An 18,981-nucleotide genomic window follows, 5' to 3' on the forward strand; every position below is an offset into this window, starting at 1 on the left:
CCAAGACTACATAACTAAAGACGGATAGCTCCTCAAAAAATTCAGGCTTCCCTGAAACCAAATGGAGCATCTTTCTGCTAACGCCCGGAGAGAGTAAATGATTTGTTCAAGTTCACTAGGCCCTGGAGGAGGGTTGGAGTTTGAACCAAAAACCTTGTTTTTCTGAATTCAGATTATGCCCTTCAGTATGGCAAGAATGGCTTCCTTCCCCAAACCTCTTGACCAACTTTAAACTGGCAGTCAGCTTCCCTCCAACAACTTTAGTATCTGGTATTTCTGCTCTCTGTTTGAAAGGGAGTAACTTGATAACCTTTAAAATCCCTTTTCAGAGGGGAAAAAAAATATGCATTCACATTTCTGCTACAGCCCTCATGGTTCTACCTGCCTCTGAGCTGGTTTTCTTGGCCTCTTCTGCACCTGAGGCTTTGTTAACAAACCCTCTTTGAGGTTAGGGTGAGAAATGGTAATTCAGCTACTCACTACTGGGCTACTGGGAGGCAAGCCTGAAAGTTTTCCAGACAGCCAGCAGGCACAGGTCATGTTCTCAATGGACAAGGGCAAAGGAGCCAAGAGTCATTTTCCCTATGTGGCACATATATGAGTAAGTGCTTGGGGTGGGGAGAGAGGAAGAGACAAAGAGGGAGTGGGGAGGAGGAGGGAGGAAGGAGTGAGGGAGAAAAGGGGGAGAGAAGAGGAGGGAGTTAGGAGACAATGAGAGATTATACCAGCAGCAGGGAAAATCAGTTTAAGTACTTTCAAAATAAATTTAACTTTTGGGCAGAACCTTGGTTTCCAAATAGGCTTACAGAATCCCCATTTTTCTCATTTCAAAGCTTCCTATGGCATCCAGCATTTCTACAAATATTCCTTTGTAGAAAAGTAGCACTGTAAGAACAAAGACGCATCATAAAATAGAAATTGGGACACAACACATTCTCTTCCCAACAGCAATCTATCAAAGGCATGGTTCTGATCTAGGGAGGGGAAGGGCTCCCAAGGTAAGGTGTGCTTTGAGCGTCCCCTCCCACCAGCACGCCAGGAGCTGATCCCAGTCTCACGCATGTACAAGGAAGACCAGGACGAAACTGCCAGAATCATCCCTGTAGGATGTCAGGCCCCTGTGGCCCCGTGCTCTGACTCCATTTTTCCATTGCTTCCTTCAGGTAACTGAATTTGCTTCCCATCACCACAGACCCTGGGCACAGTATTCTGCTTGGAACTCATGACCTTAGTCCAGCATCCATCTCTTCCTCTGTTCCTTTTAGCATAATTAAGAGAGAAGACTTTACTGAACCATAAGGGAGAAAGAATTGAAAATAAAATCAGTGAACATAAAGACTATAAAGAGGGGTGTGGTGTTTGGGAGGAAGCTACTTTTACACCTGCAGGTTCCCCTCCCGTAAAGCTCCTTTAAGAGATGGCACTCCCATCTAGCACACAAGAGAGGGCCTCAAACCAATTCTGGCTCGCAGCTCCTCAGTGAACTGCTGGGTGCAGGGCATTCGCATATCATGGAATATTAATCAGCCTAAAAAGGAAGGAAATCCCGACACAGGCTACAGCCGAGATAAATCCTGAGGCCATGATGCTCAGTGAAAGAAGCCAATCATAAAAAGACAAATCCTGCCTGGTTCCCCTTCTGGGAGCTACCTAGAGGAGTCCGATTCACAGACACAGAGGCTGGACGGGGTTGCCGGGGGCTGGGGGCAGGAAGCGCTGGAAGTTTCTGAGTGGGCACAGAGTTTCAGCCTGGCGAGATGAAAACATTTCTGGAGAAGGAGGACAGTGATGGCGACACAGCTTGAATGTAGTGAATCCAGTGAACTTTACATTTAAAAATGGTTAAGATAGTACACTTTACATGTATTTTACCACAATGAAAAAAAGAATTTTTTTTTTAAATTTTAAACCTGGGGACATTTCCGCCACAATGTTGTCTTTTCAGCCCTGGTTTTGTTACCTTCAGGAACCTGGGAATCACTAGATTCCACCAATTCTGCGAATTAGCTGCAAGATAGTTCCTGACTTTGTTGGAAACAAACGGGGTTCTGTATTAAACTGATTTTTTTTTCCAAATAACTTTAAGGTTCCAAAAGAACGCACTTGCAGATCCCAAGATCTCAGTTCCTCTGTGCTAATTATCTCATCCATTTATTCAGCTCCTCGTTTAATAAGTAATATTTTGCTCATCGACCTTTTTCAAAACCTGAAAACAATAAGAGCTGTGCTCTCATCCCTTCATCTACCAGGAGAGGGGAAAAAAGCCATGTGCATAACTAACTAATCAACAATACACTCAGCTGACATTTACGAAGCACCCACGATAAGCTAGGAAGTGGGCAAGGAGAACTATAGGGCCACAAGGTTCTAATTTAATTGTTTCCTATCTAAACCGAATCAAAAGGCTATTGTTTTGCCGACACTCACAGCAACTCATTTAATTCCCATATCAGTCGATCTTCCTGCAACACCCAACCTGACAGTCCCTAGTCCTGGCTCACCCAGAGCATTACTCCTGCTTCTCTGCAGCAACCATCATGGTGAAGTTCCATGAGGAGCTCAGGAGAAAGATTTTCGGGTCATCAGTGGGGAGGCAGACGGTGGATGAAGCCATGAGGCTTCACGAGATTCCTCGAGCAGAACATAGATGGCGAGATGAGGAATGAGGAAGACATCTTGAAGATTATCGACACCCAAGGGGATGGGCAGAGAAGTGGAAGGACCACAAGAGAGAGGTGCACCAAATTCAAAGGAGAAAGGGGTCTGCAGCAGAAAGTAATGGTCAACAGAATCTTATATTGTCAAGCAGGATGAGAGGTCAGGGGTCATTAGGATGTGACACATAGGAGGTCCCTGGTATTTTTGGAAAACACTTTCCATCGAGTCGGGGTGGTAAAAGCAACAATGACACCTGAATAAAATGGAATACAATGGCACAAATAATTGTGGCTAGTTCTTACACGAACATCGACCGAGAAGTGAAGGAGGCATCAGAGAGGAGCCTCGAAGGGAAGCAGGTGGGTCCAAGGCTGAGATGTTGCGGGGGTGGTTATCTGTGCTTGAGCACTTTTGTAGGTTGTACCGTGAATGATTTGAAAAGAGAGAAAGATTCAAGACTCAAGAAGTAGAAAGGTGGTCAGGTGAGAGGAGGAAAATCCTAGAGTGGTGATTGGTGGGAGCCAGAACCAGGCAAGAGGGCATGCCCTGGAGGAAGGGAAAGCCCTTTTACAGGTTCAATGCCACCTCTTCCACGGAGCCCCTCGTCTAGACCCCAGCTCACCTAATGCCAAGCTCCCTTGCTGACCATGGCAGGGCCACATGCAGAGTGGGCGCAGGGCAATTATTTATAGCATACGAGGACAAAGACTGTGTCTTGAATGGCTCAGAAATGGATTGTGTGTCAAACCCTGTTGTTAAGCCACTGGCTGTGGCGTGGGCGGCAGCAAAGCTCCAGCCCCGGAATGATCTGCCACTCACTTCGATTCTCCATCACTGTCTCTCTCCTTCTCATTTAACCCCCAATCTTTTTATTTCGGGTGCACTTCTCCTCCTGAGGACGGAGACACTGGGTCATTCTATAATGTGCTGGGAAAATCCAGAGCCCTTTATGAAAAGGCAGGCAGAGCCTTTCTTGTTCACAGCAGGAAATCGGTGCAGTGCTCAGCCATGCATCCATAGGGAAAGGGAAGGCCGAGCTCATCCTCCCCCTTCCCTTGTCCCATGGGGCACTTTCCTAGAAGCACTAATGGTGCTTCAGTTCATGCAGTGCCCAGCGGTGAAGCGAGGTCTGCTTTTATAAAGAAGTCAGCAGCCACCTGCTCTGCAGGAGGGGGTAGAAATCGAACTCTCAGTAGAGAGACGGTGGGCGGCACTCTGCCTGCCGGTTGCCGCAGCCCCGCCACCCCTCCCACTGCTGGGCTGAAGGACCCAACAGAGAGGCTCAGCCCAGCCCACAGAAGAAGAGCTGGCCTCTCGCAGAGGGGTGACTCCCCTCCTTGTCCATGCCTGGCCTAAAACTTCAGTCTCTGCAGGTAGGCCCTGACCCCGGCCTCCTCCTGAGAACACAGCTTCTGCCTCCTTCCAAAGGCAGCCCCACCCGGTGCCCCAGACCGAGGCCTGGGATAACTGGCACCCTGGAGATACAGCTCTCCCTTCTTCCCTTTCACTGTGGCCTCTGCACGAAGTGCACTCTGCTCCTGGTCCCTTCTGCCCTGCCTCAGCTACTCACAGCCAGCAGTCGCCTCCTGCGTCTACCTTGCCCTGCCCCCTGCCGGGACACCACGCAGGACCCCGCCCCATGCCGACCCCTCACCTGGGCCCCACCACCCATTACTCACTGACCAGACTTTCTCATTCCACGCTGGCCTCCACCTCCTTCTCTGTAAACCGGGCGCCATGACAGCACCCCCTGCCCAGGGCGGCGGGGAGGCTTCGCTGAGACACAGAGGGAGAGCATGCCCCAGACACCTGTGCGTGATCCCTACAGGGTGTTGCCGTTGAGGTCCTGCTCTGGGTTTTGCAAGCCCCCCTGGCCACCGTCGATCCCTAGCCCACAGCAACGGCTTCAACCCTGGGGCACACAGTGTCCCCCCTAAGAAGTTACCCCGCCGGAACCAGACGGCCGAGCCTAGATTAGAGTCCAGACAGACTGCAGTTTGAATCTGGACTCCTGTACCTACTCTCTGCATGACTCAGAGCAAAATCGTTAACCCCCCGGAGCGTTCGCTTATTCATCTGTAAAGCCTTTGTGGGAAACTGAAGTGGGAGCAGGTGGGAACGCACCTGGTGTTTGTGGGCGCTGAGTAGAAGCTGCACCCCGCGCAGAGTCCTGTCTTCAGAAAAAGCAGGCAGGGCCTTCCGGACTTTGATCCAGAACAGCTCGGGATCTCCCTCGGAGGAGCACGGGATCCTTTTGCTGAAGGCCCTGCAGACATTCCACCAGATGACATGTGATCCTGGGGAGAGAAGCACTTCTGTCAGGAGGTGGGGTCAAGAACGAGTCTCCCTTCTCCTACAATGGTTATTTACAACTGTGTGTCTTTCCAGTTTCCGGTACCACCTGTCAGCTGATAACAGCATCTGATTACAAGACTGGAAGACGCACAAAGAGGCCTCCACCACCCCTGCCTCGGAGCCGGCTGAGGAGGGCCTGGGTGGTACAGGGAGGGGTCCAGAAGCAAACATGCTGGGGTCAAACTGCAGGCTGGATACCCTAGGCAAGTAGGGACCCTGGGCAAGTAGCGTTACCGCTTCCAGCTTCGGTTTCCTCATCTGTGCAATGGGCATTTTAACAGAGCCAGAGGAGGCAACGTAGGGAAGGGAATGGCCCAGGGCTGACATTGTGTAAGTGCTGGTACTCTCGTCAGCAGGGGCTGCATGAGCAGCAGGGGAGTTCTGGGGGGGTCTGCAATGGAAAGGGAAAGCAACGGCGGAGCAAAGCACCTACTCTGTGCTTAGGCTTTTATAGTTAATTCTCAAAACCAGCATTATTCCCGCTGTAAGGCAGAAGCCAAAGAGCCTCGGGAGGTTAACTGACAGATTGAAATCTGCATCACTAGCAAGGGATGGTCAGCCAGGATGCCTGCAGGCTGCAGGAGGACCGGCAATCCGCAGGTGCACTGGGCTGCTCTCTGGACACTGGGGGAGGAAACAAGAAACAGGAAGTGGGTCTGACTCCCTGAGGAGGCGGCCATCCCTCCAGGACACCTGTGAAGCTCCATGAGCAGACACGCAGGGTGCTGCCTATGGTCAGCACCCCACCGCCCAGAGCAAACGGCCTTCCACTGGCTCTTCAGCACCCAACCAAAGGAACAGAAGGCAACCAGAGAAAAAGCAGGTACACCTAGGTCTGCTAGAACCACCCAGCTCAAAAGAACCTGAACGTTCCAGCTCTGGCTCCAGAGTCACACCCAGGGTTCTGTCCTTCCTGGGTCCGAAGCCCACAACACGCCTGTGTGAGGACTGGGTCTCTCCACCCTGCTGCTGATCATTCCGAACCCCACCACACCCAGCAGGGCACAGGATCACTATTGATGGCATTACTGAAAGGACGTCGGTGAATCTCTGTGCCACACAGGGAAGCCCACGTGGGCAAGGGGAGCCAATCACGATGGGCGGGTTGCAGTCTGCACAGTGCCGGGGGCTCCGGGCTGTTCAGGGAAAGATTCCCAAGTCGATTCATTCATGTGTTTATTCAGCATGCATTTTGGGTGGCAGGTAAAACCACACATGGGAGATCCCAAAGCTGTTAAAACAGAAGGCTATGGCAGCTTTGGGCGTGTGAACGAGGGGCAGGTGCCGTGCTGGGGGTCAAAGGCAGGAGGTGGATAATTCTATCTGAGACTAGCAGGAAGGGCTTGTTTGGCAAACAAGAAGGCAGGACCTGCTGGGCAGCTGGGAGTCCTGATGTATGCGTGACAGGTGTCATTAGTGGAGTTAAAGGCAGTTCAGTCCGGAATCAGGGAGCACTGGGACATTGTACAAAATCCCTAAGTACTCAGACGTGCTGACCATGGAGAGAAAGAGAGAGAGAGCAGGATAAGGACTCGAGACTTTAGCCCCAACCCTATTTCCTTCTTGGGTGGGCATCTAGGCTGGGCTGCATGGGAGTCTCTGCCTAATATTTGAGTCCTGGGCCCTGGGGAGAGTCGATATTTTTGATAGTTGCTGAGACATTCTGCCCTGCAACCCTCAGCTTCTAGATGTGCTGAAATACGACAAATTGAGCCTGTGGCTGGGAGGGGGTTGCTTTTGAGGACCCCTTCCAGGCTGAGACTGTCTTCATCAAACCACCCACCTCCCCACTCTCCCAAATGCCCTTCCTTCTAAGGCAGGTGTGATTAGAAAAATGACCAGGCTTGAGCTAAAAATACAAATGCTTTATGTTCCTCCACAGGGGGAAAAAATAAGACAAGAGAATCTATGAGAGTAACAAGGAATTTCATCCTTCAGTGGGCTTTAGAATGGATATTTTAGACTCAGCCATCCATAAACATTGGGTAATATCATAGTCTTGTAGTGCAGAATGAATTCCGTGGAATGAGCCACAAATCTGCATTAGGCCCAGCAAGGTGGGGGGGGGGGGGGTTGTCCACCAGCACTTAGAACTCTAAGCAACGTCTGGCATCCTCTGTGCCCAGGTAAACAGAGTGTACAGCCAAGGGCCAATCAACCAAATAGCAAAGCACTGCTGGGATGAGCAGGGGGACCTCAGGCCCTGAGCTCAGGCAGCGCGGCGGCTGGGGCAGGGGCCTTCGGGCAGGATTCCCCATCACATCAGCCCCCTGCCTGTGACCAGCCTTGTACCCTAGCCACTGCAGGGCTTATGGCACGGAGGGGTCTGGCCCAACTTCTGCCTACATATTATCTCCTACCACTCCCCAGTTCAAGCCTCACCCTCAACTCACCACTGGAAGAGACAAGGCTGTCTGTCCCTCCTCTGTCCTCCCCCTACCTCCTGCAATCCCTGGGATTCTGTCCTTGTTATTCTCCCCACATGGGTCAGACATTCCCCAGGCCTTCAGCTCCCAGCTTAAACATCACACACCCCGGAAGCCCTCCAGACCCCAGAGTGGATTAGCGAGCTGCCTCTTCTGCAGTGACTTGTTGACGTGAGGCAGTAAACGCCAAGCCCATCACATGCTCAAGGCCACCTCTCCCCAGCCCCGTCCCGGCTTCCTCCTCATCTTGCTGCTTTAACCAAGCTATGTGCGCACACACACACCTTTGAGTCCCTCTCACTGAGCCTGCCATGATCCTGCTGACGTCTGAGCCACCGTCCATGCCATTTCCCCAGGGATTTTCCCATCTTTGTCAAACTGAATTAAAAACTCAGAACTTCCTCCTCATCCTTCAAGGATCAGTTCAAATGTTACCTCCTCTCTGAAGCACCCCACCCCAACCAGAACCCACAGACCTGCCCTCAAACAGGTGCCCTTCAGCCCCTGGTCCCCCCCACCCCCTCTGCTCCCAGCAGTTTGCTCACGTGTGTGTCCCAGGTGGAAGATGAGCTTAATGCCCGGGTCTAAGGGAACTTCCATATCCCTACTATCCACACAGCTCGTGACTCACAAGAAGAAAAATAAAGCAAAGGGGTTTGCCTCCCTCATTTTATGAGCTAGTAAGCTGTGTTGCAGGAGGAAGGAGCTGTCTGGAAGCCCAGGTGCATGGTCTCTACTCTGACTCCCACTGCTGCTCAGGAGCACATGTCTGTGAGCACCAAACAGCAAAGCAAATGCTGCCCCTGGACCATGGTGCCCAGTATAACCAGCTCTATCCATTTGGGATTTGGGAAAAGTACAGCATGTTTCATAAAAGCTGGCATTACAGAGGCTTCACAGTGCCTTTGCCCGGTCCCACACTCAGCATTTTCATATTTAATTTCCTTTTATCCTCACAACGACCTGATGGGTTAAGTCTAACCACCTGCTACTCTACAGAACCGGAAACCGAGACAGCAAGTGTGGAAGCCTCTGCCTGGCCAAGTCGCACCGGTATCAAGTGGTCACGCTGGCATCCGGGGTTTCCACTCCAGTGCCATGGCCCCCAAGCCGTAGCCGCCATGCTAGCTCCACATCTTCGCACGTGGATTTCTTCAGCACATATGGGAACTCTGGTTGGCGCGGAGGGACCGCGCAGCTTGCACACGTGTAGATCAACTTGTCAACGGTGGGCTTGCTCACAACAGATCTTTTCATCCCTCCTCCCCTGACTCATGAAGCTGACAGAGTGGTGTATCGGATTTCCAAAGCAGTCTTTCATTAGCAAAATATATTCTTTCGATCCCCCTCAGTCTTCCTAAAGTTGCAACGGCTGAAGATCAAGTTGCCAACTGGAAGTCCATTCATCATGGAGATACACATCAGCCAGCCACCCCCTCCACACACACAAGCTGCCACCGTCAAAGAGCCCATGTCAGCTGGTGGACAGCTGGTGGGAGGGCAAGACCTGGTCCTGAGAAGGTCTGGGTTGGAACCCAAGCTCTGCTACTATGTGTGGGCCAGCATGACCTTGGGCAAGTCCCTTTCCTCAGGGCTTTTCTTCATCTGTACAGCAAGTTTGGGCCCCTATAAACTACTAAATGACTGAATAAATGAACTGATGAATTAATGAATTATATAATATACTCACTGTCTTCCTGCTCAAATATACTCTAACTCCAAAGCATTTTTCTAAAGAATAGCCCGGCTTGATTATTGGCCAAGCCGGAATCGAGGCAATCGGAGGTAAAACCAGCACACTTGTCCAAGGTTAGCCTTAACTCATAGTTCCTACAGCAATAGGGCTTTAAGCTAGACCCAAAGCATGATATGGGGCTTGTGAATGTTGGGCTTCTCCTTTACACCCACATTGAAGCCCAGCTGTCCAAGCGCAGGCAGCCGGCAGGGGTGAGTGGCTGCAGAGAGTTGGGGCGGATGAGTTGAGCACCAGCTGACCTCTCAAGGTCACTCCTAGCTCCAGATTCTCCAATTCAGTAATAGTCCCCGTGAATAATAGATCTGGTCTCTGACACTGTGCATGATAAAGTGACCTGGTACGAAGTCCTATTAAGATAAATCACATTTAAGTTTAGGAAATTATATGTTTGAATCCTGTAATTTAATGTCACCGTGACGCCTGAGAGGAAGGAGAGGAAACTCAATTAGAGGCTAATTAGACCAGACAACTCACAAAGCCTGGGTTGCCTTCCTGCCTCTGCTGAAGGGAGTGAAGCAGAGCAACCCATAATGTAGGCCCTGTGACTTAGTTTACCTACTTGTAAATTGGGGACGGTCCTTGTGAAAAGAGAGGGTGGAGGGTGTTGTATATGCAGAGGAGGGGAGGGCTCCTTAGCACCTGCCCTGACCCCTTTGGCTTCCAGGATGGGGGGGTGAGGGGACGAGGGGGTCCCGGGTAGGCTTCGGAGGATCTGTGAACTCTGTCCCATGAGCTGTAGCATCTGCATGTGGGTCAAGTTTGCAGAGGAGTGGGTCTGTCATGGCTTCCAACAAAACTTCAAAGGTGGTGGAGCCAAACCACCACAAACTACTGTTCCTCTCATCCCTTCTGGCATCCACAGCTCCAAAACGTCCCCATCTCACCAACACCTTCACATCCAGGCTGCTTTACTAGCCTCTGCTGTGACCCATCTTGCTGCAGTGGTTGGCCGTGGTCACCATCCTACTTTCTCACTCCCTGATGTTCTGCCATCACCCTCATTCCCCTTGAAACTGCTCCCTCCAGGGTTCCCATGGTCTCCTCGGAGCCACCTCCATCAGTCCCTTCTGACCTCTGTCCAGCATCAACCACTCTTTGCCCCTTGACTGTATCTCTGTCACCTTTTGGCATCTGTGACCCCAGACACTATCCTTCCAGAATCTTTGCCAGGCAAGCACATCTGGTATTTCTCCTGGGCTCCATCCTTGTCCTTTCTCCACCCATGCTACACAGCCTCCCAGACAGCCCTGCCAGCGCCTCCATCCTGGTAAGCCCAGGTATAACACCACCTGGACTTCTTCTGGAAGATTCAGACTGCTCTATCATTCATTTCCCACCTGTTTCACGGAGATGAGCTAATGACAAACTCAGTTGCTACAGGCAGAAAAATTCCCCTAAGCTTCTTCTATCTTTCAACCCTGATATTCTGGGGACACAAAATTCTGGGACTTGTGAGATTTCCTGCCGAGTGGAGGTCTTTGAGGGAGAGGAATATTCCATCAGGGGATCATGAGGATCAGGGTTCCCATGGAGATGTTAATGCTTTGAGGGGGACTCGACCTTGGGAGCGGAGGTTCCAGAACACAGAGTGAGAATAAGTAGGTGTGAAAGGATGGGCAGAGACTGTGCTGGGGACATAGAGGCGTTAAGAAAGAAGTGACAGCATCAGTCAAGAGGAAGTGTCCTCTAAGTAGTAAGTAGGGTCAAGGGCAGAGTGGGGTTTAGGGGAAGGAAATGGATGGAATCAATGGACCTTTAGGTTCACAGCGGACTATGGACACAAGTTTTCTGCAACGCTGCTCTCACCCCATTTCCTGCCAGTCTGAGGCCCAGCATGTTTCACCTGAGCTTGGGTGGGGAGCCAGTTGGGACTGAAGACAAGAAACTTGGCAAGGGATGCACGCCCATGATAGCAACCTCCATGGGGGTGGGGGGGGTGGGGTGGAATGCAGGCAGGGAGGCCTCTGACATCAGACAAGCACTGAAGGGGTGACAGAAACAGGGCATGAGTTTTTGGCCTCCCATAATGAATATCAGAGGATTTCCTTTACAACTGCTTTGACCAAATGATGATGGGGAGAATAAGGACTATGTAGAAATAATAAAAGGAGAGCCTCTCTCTGTGCAGCATGGCCTTAGTACCATAGAAGCTTTAATAACTTCAGATACGAATTCTATCAATACATAAAAACTCACCTGAAAGTTTGTCTAAATTTCTTTTGCATTTATGCGCTTCTGTGTATTTTTCAAAATAAGTCTTTAAATTTCTTTTTCTTTCCAGCCCGTCTGGCTGAACACGACAAATATTGACCAAAACAAAAATTAAAGTTAAAAATGTATAAATTCATAAAATACTTTTAAAAATGGAAATACTTCAACTTTCAAATAATGTGTTTTGTAAGTTTACAGCATTTATGCCTCTGAAGTTATTAAAGCTTAAAATTGCTGGGCTAAAGCTTTTGGGATGCATTGCATTTAAAAATCACCATTTTAGCCAATCCTCATAATTCCCTGAAGGTAGATACTGTTATCACCCCCATCTTTACAGACAAAAACCAGAGGGTCAGTGAGGTTAAGAGACTTGCCTGAGGTTACTTAGGGAGGAATTCCGGAGCTGAGGCTCCTGACTCCTGTGACCAAAATGAAATTTAACCTAAGGAGAGGTCTGAGAAGGACGCCCCCAGCTCCGGCAGCGGCTTCTCTCAGCGGACCTGCCAAGCAAGAAGCCTTGTGAAATAGCAAGGAGCGGTTCCAATAGACCCCCGCGTGGACAGAATACAAAGCAAGGAAAAGCACAGCATGAGCCTTAGAGAAGGTTATCTCAGGAGGGACCCTCCAGAGTGTAATCAGAATCGGTGAGGGTAAGGCCTGGAGGAGACAGGCTGGGAATTGTTTCGTCTCCTCCAAACAGGTCTTGATGTTTATACAGACCGCGTGCAGCTCCTGGGGTCAGTTTTAATTGGTGGTATGGGGACCAGATGGGGAAGGACTAAGGGCAGGTAAAAAGAAATCCAAAGGGAGCCTGGAGAGTAGCAGGGAATGGAAATGGAGAAGAAACACAGGATTGGTGAACACAGGCGATGTATGCTTGGATGCTCAAATATTAATCAACAATATATTTTAATAGCATAAAACACCAGTGAGCTTTGGAAGGAACATGAAGGGCTTCAAATACCCTGAACAATGGTATTGTCACTCAGAGCTGTTATGACCTCATCTTTGGCAGGAGTCTCAGTGACACCGCAAGCAAACAGTCCAGGTGTCAGACAAGGGCTTTGCCACACGAGTCAGGCATGGGTCAGCGGCACCCACATGATGATGGCATGGTGACCGAAATGCTCGAGTAGCCACCCCCTCACCATCTAGCCCCATCTGCAAATCCCAAGGCTGCATGGCCTTTCCTAACGAGAAAGGCTCCCCGATGAGCCACTATGGGACCTCACGTACATGCTGGAACATCTGTAGTTCGGTTTTGACATCTGTGAATTGGGATGAGTTCAGGTTTGTGGTGACTGTCAGTGGGTACACCATGTGATAGGACCAGCACAGGCCCAGGCAGGTGGTAAGTGGGGATAAACCAGGCCTAGAGCCTCGTCCCTGTTTCTAGCTGTTCCTCCTCTGGGCTGCTTTTAGGGTTGAGGCTTCCAGAAGAGCAGCGAGCTATCTGCCCTCACACAGCATGTGGTGCCGGGCCCTCAGCCCAGGGACCCGAGCTCCCAGTCACCTACTGTTCCCCCAACTGCCTAATCTCTCCCAGAAGGGCCGGCCAGCCCAGGCTCAGACACGGGAGACTTGGCTTGCTCCTTGTCTGATCTGGGGAGACCACCCTTCATCTTCTAAAGATGAAAAGCAATGAAACACAGATTTTCTTAGACCAGTGGTATAACAGGCTGAGCACGACATGGACAGAAATAGGACTTAGTGGTGGTCTCTAAATGCCACGGGATTCTGCTTGTTCCTGAGGGAGACACGAGATTGCAAGCGTGGCCAGCATCCAGAGAAGGAAGAGAGAAACCGCCCACATCCACTGAACACTCGCAACGTGCCTGAGGCCTTTCACGTACAATGGCTTCGTGCTCCAGAGACAAAGCTGGTTCAAAAAGAAGCAGCCCGTCATCTGGGGTCACTCGCTCCTCAGTGAGGTGAGTGAGTCCAGAGTCCCACGCACCTGACTCCAAAGGCCCCGTCTCTGTTCTATGGAGACACCTCTCCAAGGCAACTATCAGGTCAAAGAGATAAAAAAAATTGCCCCAACCCGGGGCACCAGAAGGCCATTCACCATTTAACTTTCCCGCCAGCACAGAGTGAGCAAGTGGGGAGCACACCTGGGGAAGCTCGAGAGGACAACCTATCTGGGGACGAGATGAAGGGCAGAGCAGACTGTGGAATCAAGCCTACCTGGGCGTGAACCCAGACTCCTCAGCTTCACCTCCTGAAGCCCAAGATGGGAGTAACAGCAATCCCTGTCCCTGTCACAGGATCCTGAGGCTCAAAAGGCCAAAATGCTCGCGACGTGGCGAATGGCATCTAAATGCTGTTTTCCTCTTCCCTCCCTTCTAGAGGCTCAAGACCATGCTTCAGAACAGGCCTTGGTGCTTCCCTCTTCTCAAAAGCTTCTGGCCTCGGGGTCTTTTTAAAGTTGTAGTTACCACACAAGGTGGCATTGGTTTTAGGTGTAGGACACAGGGATTCAGCATCTCCGTGCGTTAGGCTGTGCTCACCACTGCCATCACACGGCACTAATAGTGGCAGCTCTGTTCCATATGCTGTACTGTTTGTCCCCAGGACTTACTCATTCCAGAGCTGAAAGCCCGCATCTTCCACTCCCCTCCACCCATTTTTCCCCAACCCCCTCCCCTCTGGCAACTCTGTTTTCCCTATTTATGGGTTGTTCTGCTTTTCGTCTTCTTCAGATTCCACATATAAGTGAAATCCTATGGTATTTGCCTTTCTCTGATTCTTCTCACTTAGCATAATACCCTCTAAGTCCACCCGTGTTGTTGTAAATGGCAAAGGTCTCATCCTTTTCATGGCTGAATAATATTCCATTATATATAAGGAATTATATGTATTAATACATCATATATATTATACAATATACACATACCCCACACTCACAGGGGTTCCTTTTTATCCACATCCTTGCCAACACTTGTCTTTTGGATTCTATCCATTCTGACAGGTCTAAGGTGATATCTCATTGTGGTTTGGATTTGTGTTTCCTTGGTTAGTGATTTTGACGTGTGTTTGCTTTTAGTCTCAGTTTGCACATCAGAAAACCTGAGACAGGCAGGGCTGCTATGGACAGCTGCTCAGGCAGTGCACTGTACAACTCCAGGGCCACCGCATGACGATCTGTGACCTTTCATACAGAGAGGTTTGTGAGAATTTCATGAAGTTTTGTTAGATCAGTTTAGAAAATGCCACAGACTGTGTGAAGACTAGCCATCATCACAACAGTTGCCAAAATTGGTTTTACAATTACCCTCTATGCAGATTCTCTGCAGAGTCTAAACTTCTGTAGTATTTTCTCTCAACTCTACAATCAGCATAAGCACAAGAGCAACACACACAGACTTGAACCCAAGTGTACAAGTATTCATCACTATTCCAAGACTGCTCTCTTAAAACACGGTACTTTTCAAACTTGAATGTATATGTGAATCATTTGGAAAATTCTGTTTAAAATGCAGATTCTGATGGGGGGAGAGGTTTTGGGGGAGAAGAGAAGGAGGTGCTGAGCTTCTGCATTTCCAACAATCCCCTCAGACTCAGTTAGAGTGAGGATGACGTGGTTTCACACACCAAATTCTGAGGAGCAAGTTGGTAACATTCACAGCACCTGGCCTTAGTGTAAGAGATGGACTTTCCTTGAGGAAGAGCCAAGAGAAATGAAGAGTCCTCAAACTAACACCTGTAGGCCAAATCCAGCCTGGAGCCTCTTCCCTCAATAAAACTGTATCTACACCCACGTATTTACATATTGTCTATTGTATTTATAATGCAGCCATACCCCTTTTTTTGCATGTTGTCTAAGGCTGTTTTTGCATAACAGCCACGGAGTGGGTGTGGCAAAGACTGTATAGCTTGCAAAGCTGTAAAATATTTATCTGGTTCTTTAAGAACAAGTTTTCTGACCCCTGAAGGAGATGGCCAAGCACTTAAAGTGAGGCAAACTGGTGTTAAGTGGGAGCAGGGGTAGAGATGAGACACAGGAGAGAAAGACACTCAAAATCCAACACACTTCCATGTGCCGTGTCGTTAGCCCTGGGGTCCAGCCCGTTCACTTAGAGCAGAGTTAGTTTCTGTCACTCCCTCCCCACAGCAGGATAGATTAGGCCTCCTGGGGTTTCCCTGCTGAAGGAGAGCCCCAGCCTCAGTCACTGAGGCCCTAATGCAGCCGCAGAAGCCGGCTAGTATGCAGGGTAACGGGATTCCACTTGTTGTGGTCCAAGGTGTTCTGGGGAACCCAGCTAGCCAACCACCCCCTCAGAGGGCCACTTCCTCCTGCCACTACACCACCAAGTGGAAGTTGAAAGGCTGGCCACGAATAACTATAATAACCCCTGGTGGTTATTTCAGTATTTGTTCCTGAAACACTTTACGGCTCCGTAGACTCTCAGAGCCATGCTGTACCTTAGAAGTCCTCTGTTCTGATCCCACGCAAAAGTCCAAAGTTCTTCCAACTAGGATTCTGACCATGTGACTCCAGCCTCTGCTTGAACACTTCTGATGGTGGGGAACTCACTACCACACATTCTTGTTTTAACCATTTTCAAGAAAGTTACTGAAATGAGTTCACACCTGCTTCCATGTGGTACCCACTGAGTGTCATTAGAGAGCCAGACAGTCTCAGTCATGTCACTGTGACAGAACATCTTGGAGAGGATCTTGGAGAAGCTGCTTCTCCACCAGGAGTCCCATTCCCTCACGGTTCAACTAGCTTGGACCTAACTGAACATGCAGAATGTTCCTGAGGGTCAATTAGGCAGCACTTGTCAGGTGTTCACCTGCATCAGCTCTTGATGCTCATGCCAGCTGTATGACCTGGAGATTACTTATGCTCATTTTAAAAATAGGATGAAGCTCAGAGGGTGACCGGCTCCGCTGGGGAGCAGAGGGGAGTGGAGGGTTTCAAATCCAAGCACACATGCTATAAACTCGAGGTTCTGTGAGTCTCCTCGCTTATCGCTCGAGAATATAGTGGACAAACTGGGGACAAGGAAACCCTCAAGCCTCCCAGTTCTGGACTTGAGGACTCCAAAATGGGCCCCTGGAGGCTTCAAATCAATCCGTTCAATCTCAAACTCTTTGTTTAGAGAAATGAAATGTTTTATCAACTTCTCCAACAGAAATCTGATTTCCGTCCTTGTCACCACTTTATCATTTCCTCCCAGCTGCTATTGAGGTCACAGCTTCGGAGACAGTTAAATATCTGTCACGTGTAGTATTATTGTCCCCATTTTTCACCAAAGAGAAGCAGACTGGCGCTTGTTGGAAACGCTGGGATGGAGACACAGCTGTTCGTGCAACTGAGTGTGCACAGGGCCGGCGTCCACACTGCGTGGTGGTGAAGCGCGGGGTTGTCGATCCCACAGGGGAGGGGAGCGGGACAGGCGGGAGCACGGTGGCGGAGGGACAGGTCCTCCTGTGCCCGCCCCTCAGCTGTCTGGCTGCCCTGCCACCCCTCACCTTTTTGGGGACCTCAACACCTCTCACCGGAGTTATTTCAGACCTTCATGCCAGCATCTGTGGCTCCAGCCAGACCCTCTGCAAATTTTTCCCCATGTTACCAGTCAACCACCAAAGAGATTTTTCTCCATCTGATGTCACGCTCTGCTCCCAATCCTTCAGTGCCTTCGCACTGTCCCAGGATCAAGTCCGGACTCGGGGACACGCAGCAACAAGGTGCTGTGCCGGACTTCTGCCTGTACATGAGCCCCGTCCGCAACCACGCCTCCAGCGTTCTCAGGCCCAGCGAGAGGCTTGTGCGCACTTTCCCGCTTGGTCAGGCTCCCTCGGCCTGGAAGCTGCTTTCCGACTCTCCAAGACAGATGCAAGATGGTCCCAGGTGCTCTGGCGCTTCTTCCTCAGCAAGGGCTGGGGGGCGGGGGTTCTGTGCTCTCCCACTGTGTCTGCGGAGCCCTTGTGCCTGCCTTGAGCAATGGGGCTCAGGGGCGGTGACACCCTGCCAGCTTGTGGCCCCAGACTTTACGAGACTGGCGACTGCCACCTCCTTGCTCTTGGAGCCCTGAGGTGCATATAAGAAACCCGACTGCCTTGCAAGGGGGACCCAAGAGGGACACCTGGAGAGTCCTTGAGACTCTAGAGAGAGGCTGGCCCCCGGCTGGCCCCACCAAGGCACTAGGCATGTGAGGAAAACCCTGTTGTACCCACCAGACCAGACTACCTTCCAGCTGAAGGTTATCAAATGACTTCAGCACCACAAATACATCAGCACCTCAGGGCGAAAAATCCCCAAAACCTCTCCAAACTTCAGACTCCCAGAACAGGGAGACAGAGCGACATGATGGCTGCGTCAAGCCACTAGGTTTTGGGGCAGACAGTTATGCAGTTTAACTAACAGATAACCCAGACATTTTCTTTCCCTTCCGTTTGTTGACTAACCTGCATCATGCATCCTCCAGCTCAGGGGCCCCTTGCTCTGGAAAGCCATTTCCGATGAGACGTCCATTCTAGGTGCCTCCACTGTTTCCGTAGGAAACCGCCCCCCCTCATCACGGTGTGCCTAGCTGCTGGCTTCCCCCCTACCCCCACTACTTTACTAGGCTCCAGGAGGCGAGGATCCGTGCTTGGCTACCTCAGCACTGTCTCTCCATTAGGGAGCTCAGGAGTTGAGTGAATGAGTGAGTGAATGAACAAATAAAGTCACCCGGGCCAACTAAGAAGTTGCTAATTAACTATGAGAGGTAAGCTAAGGACAGAACCGAATTTTTAAAGTAGTCCCAGCAAGCAGGGTTAAATGACTATCAAGACTGTGAAGGAAGTGATGCATAAATTATGTGCAGCCCGAGGCGGTTGGGTAGATATTCCAACAAAAACATAATGAGCTACTACACGGCCATTAAACATCTCCATATGTGAAAAGCCATTGCTAACCTTGTGTGAGAAGACAGTTGACAAGTCCCCGCCCCAGACCCTTGCACTCACCTGAATACCAGATCTAGCTTATTTGTTCATTCGTTCTTTCATGTGTTCATTTGTTCAAGAGGCATTTATCAAGCATCTTCTGTGTACGGGATGCTTTGCCAGTCCCTGGAGATGTAGGAGCAGAAAGCACAAGGTCAGCGGGCCAGGAGAGCCAGACCAGGAGCAGCCCGCTCGGACTGTGGCTCAGGGAAGGCCGCCGTCCCCTTGCAGGCACCTGGAGACGCGCTCTGAGTGGGAGACGAAAGGGAGGCATGCGCTCCGGGGAAAGAACCCCCTACCTCCCTTGCTCCTGACTCACCAACGATTATATATTGCTTGTGGCTGTAATTATGAAGTTAAAAGCAGCTGGGGAGTGGGGCTAAAAAGGGAGGTATCCTCCGTGGTGGGGTAGGAGCAGATGCTTCTTAGGAGGAAGAGAAAGCCACTGGGCAAAGCCCAGGGCCTGCAGTGAGGGAGGAAAGCTGAAACCTGTTAACGAGGGAAAAATGAAAAGCTTGAGGCAAAACCCACAGTTAAGGCTTAATTAAGAAAGCAGGCATTTTAGGTTCACACAAATAAGCAAACAGAACCCCTAGCCTCTCCTGATCACCAAGTAATTGCTTTAAAGCTGTGCTT

At 50.4% G+C, this 18,981-nt stretch overlaps 1 long non-coding RNA gene across 3 annotated transcripts in view; it reads right to left on the reverse strand.

Annotated features, from left to right (window-relative positions):
• The window catches only part of LOC123803522 (uncharacterized), a 141,081-nt gene extending 122,556 nt beyond the window's left edge, over positions 1–18,525 (reverse strand). Inside the window, exons 1-2 of one of the 3 annotated variants that reach the window (XR_015728037.1) lie at positions 18,367–18,525; positions 4,783–4,955 (exon numbers count right to left, since the gene is read on the reverse strand). This is a non-coding gene — a long non-coding RNA (uncharacterized LOC123803522). The remainder of the gene's footprint in view (positions 1–4,782; positions 4,956–18,366) is intronic. The other 2 variants (XR_015728038.1, XR_015728039.1) reach the window with 2 other exon arrangements.
• Between the last annotated feature and the right edge of the window lie 456 nt (positions 18,526–18,981).

This window comes from Ursus americanus, chromosome 21 (genome assembly GCF_024610735.1).
Source record: "Ursus americanus isolate L20-20 chromosome 21, mUrsAme1.1.p, whole genome shotgun sequence".
Lineage (NCBI taxonomy): Eukaryota > Metazoa > Chordata > Mammalia > Carnivora > Ursidae > Ursus > Ursus americanus.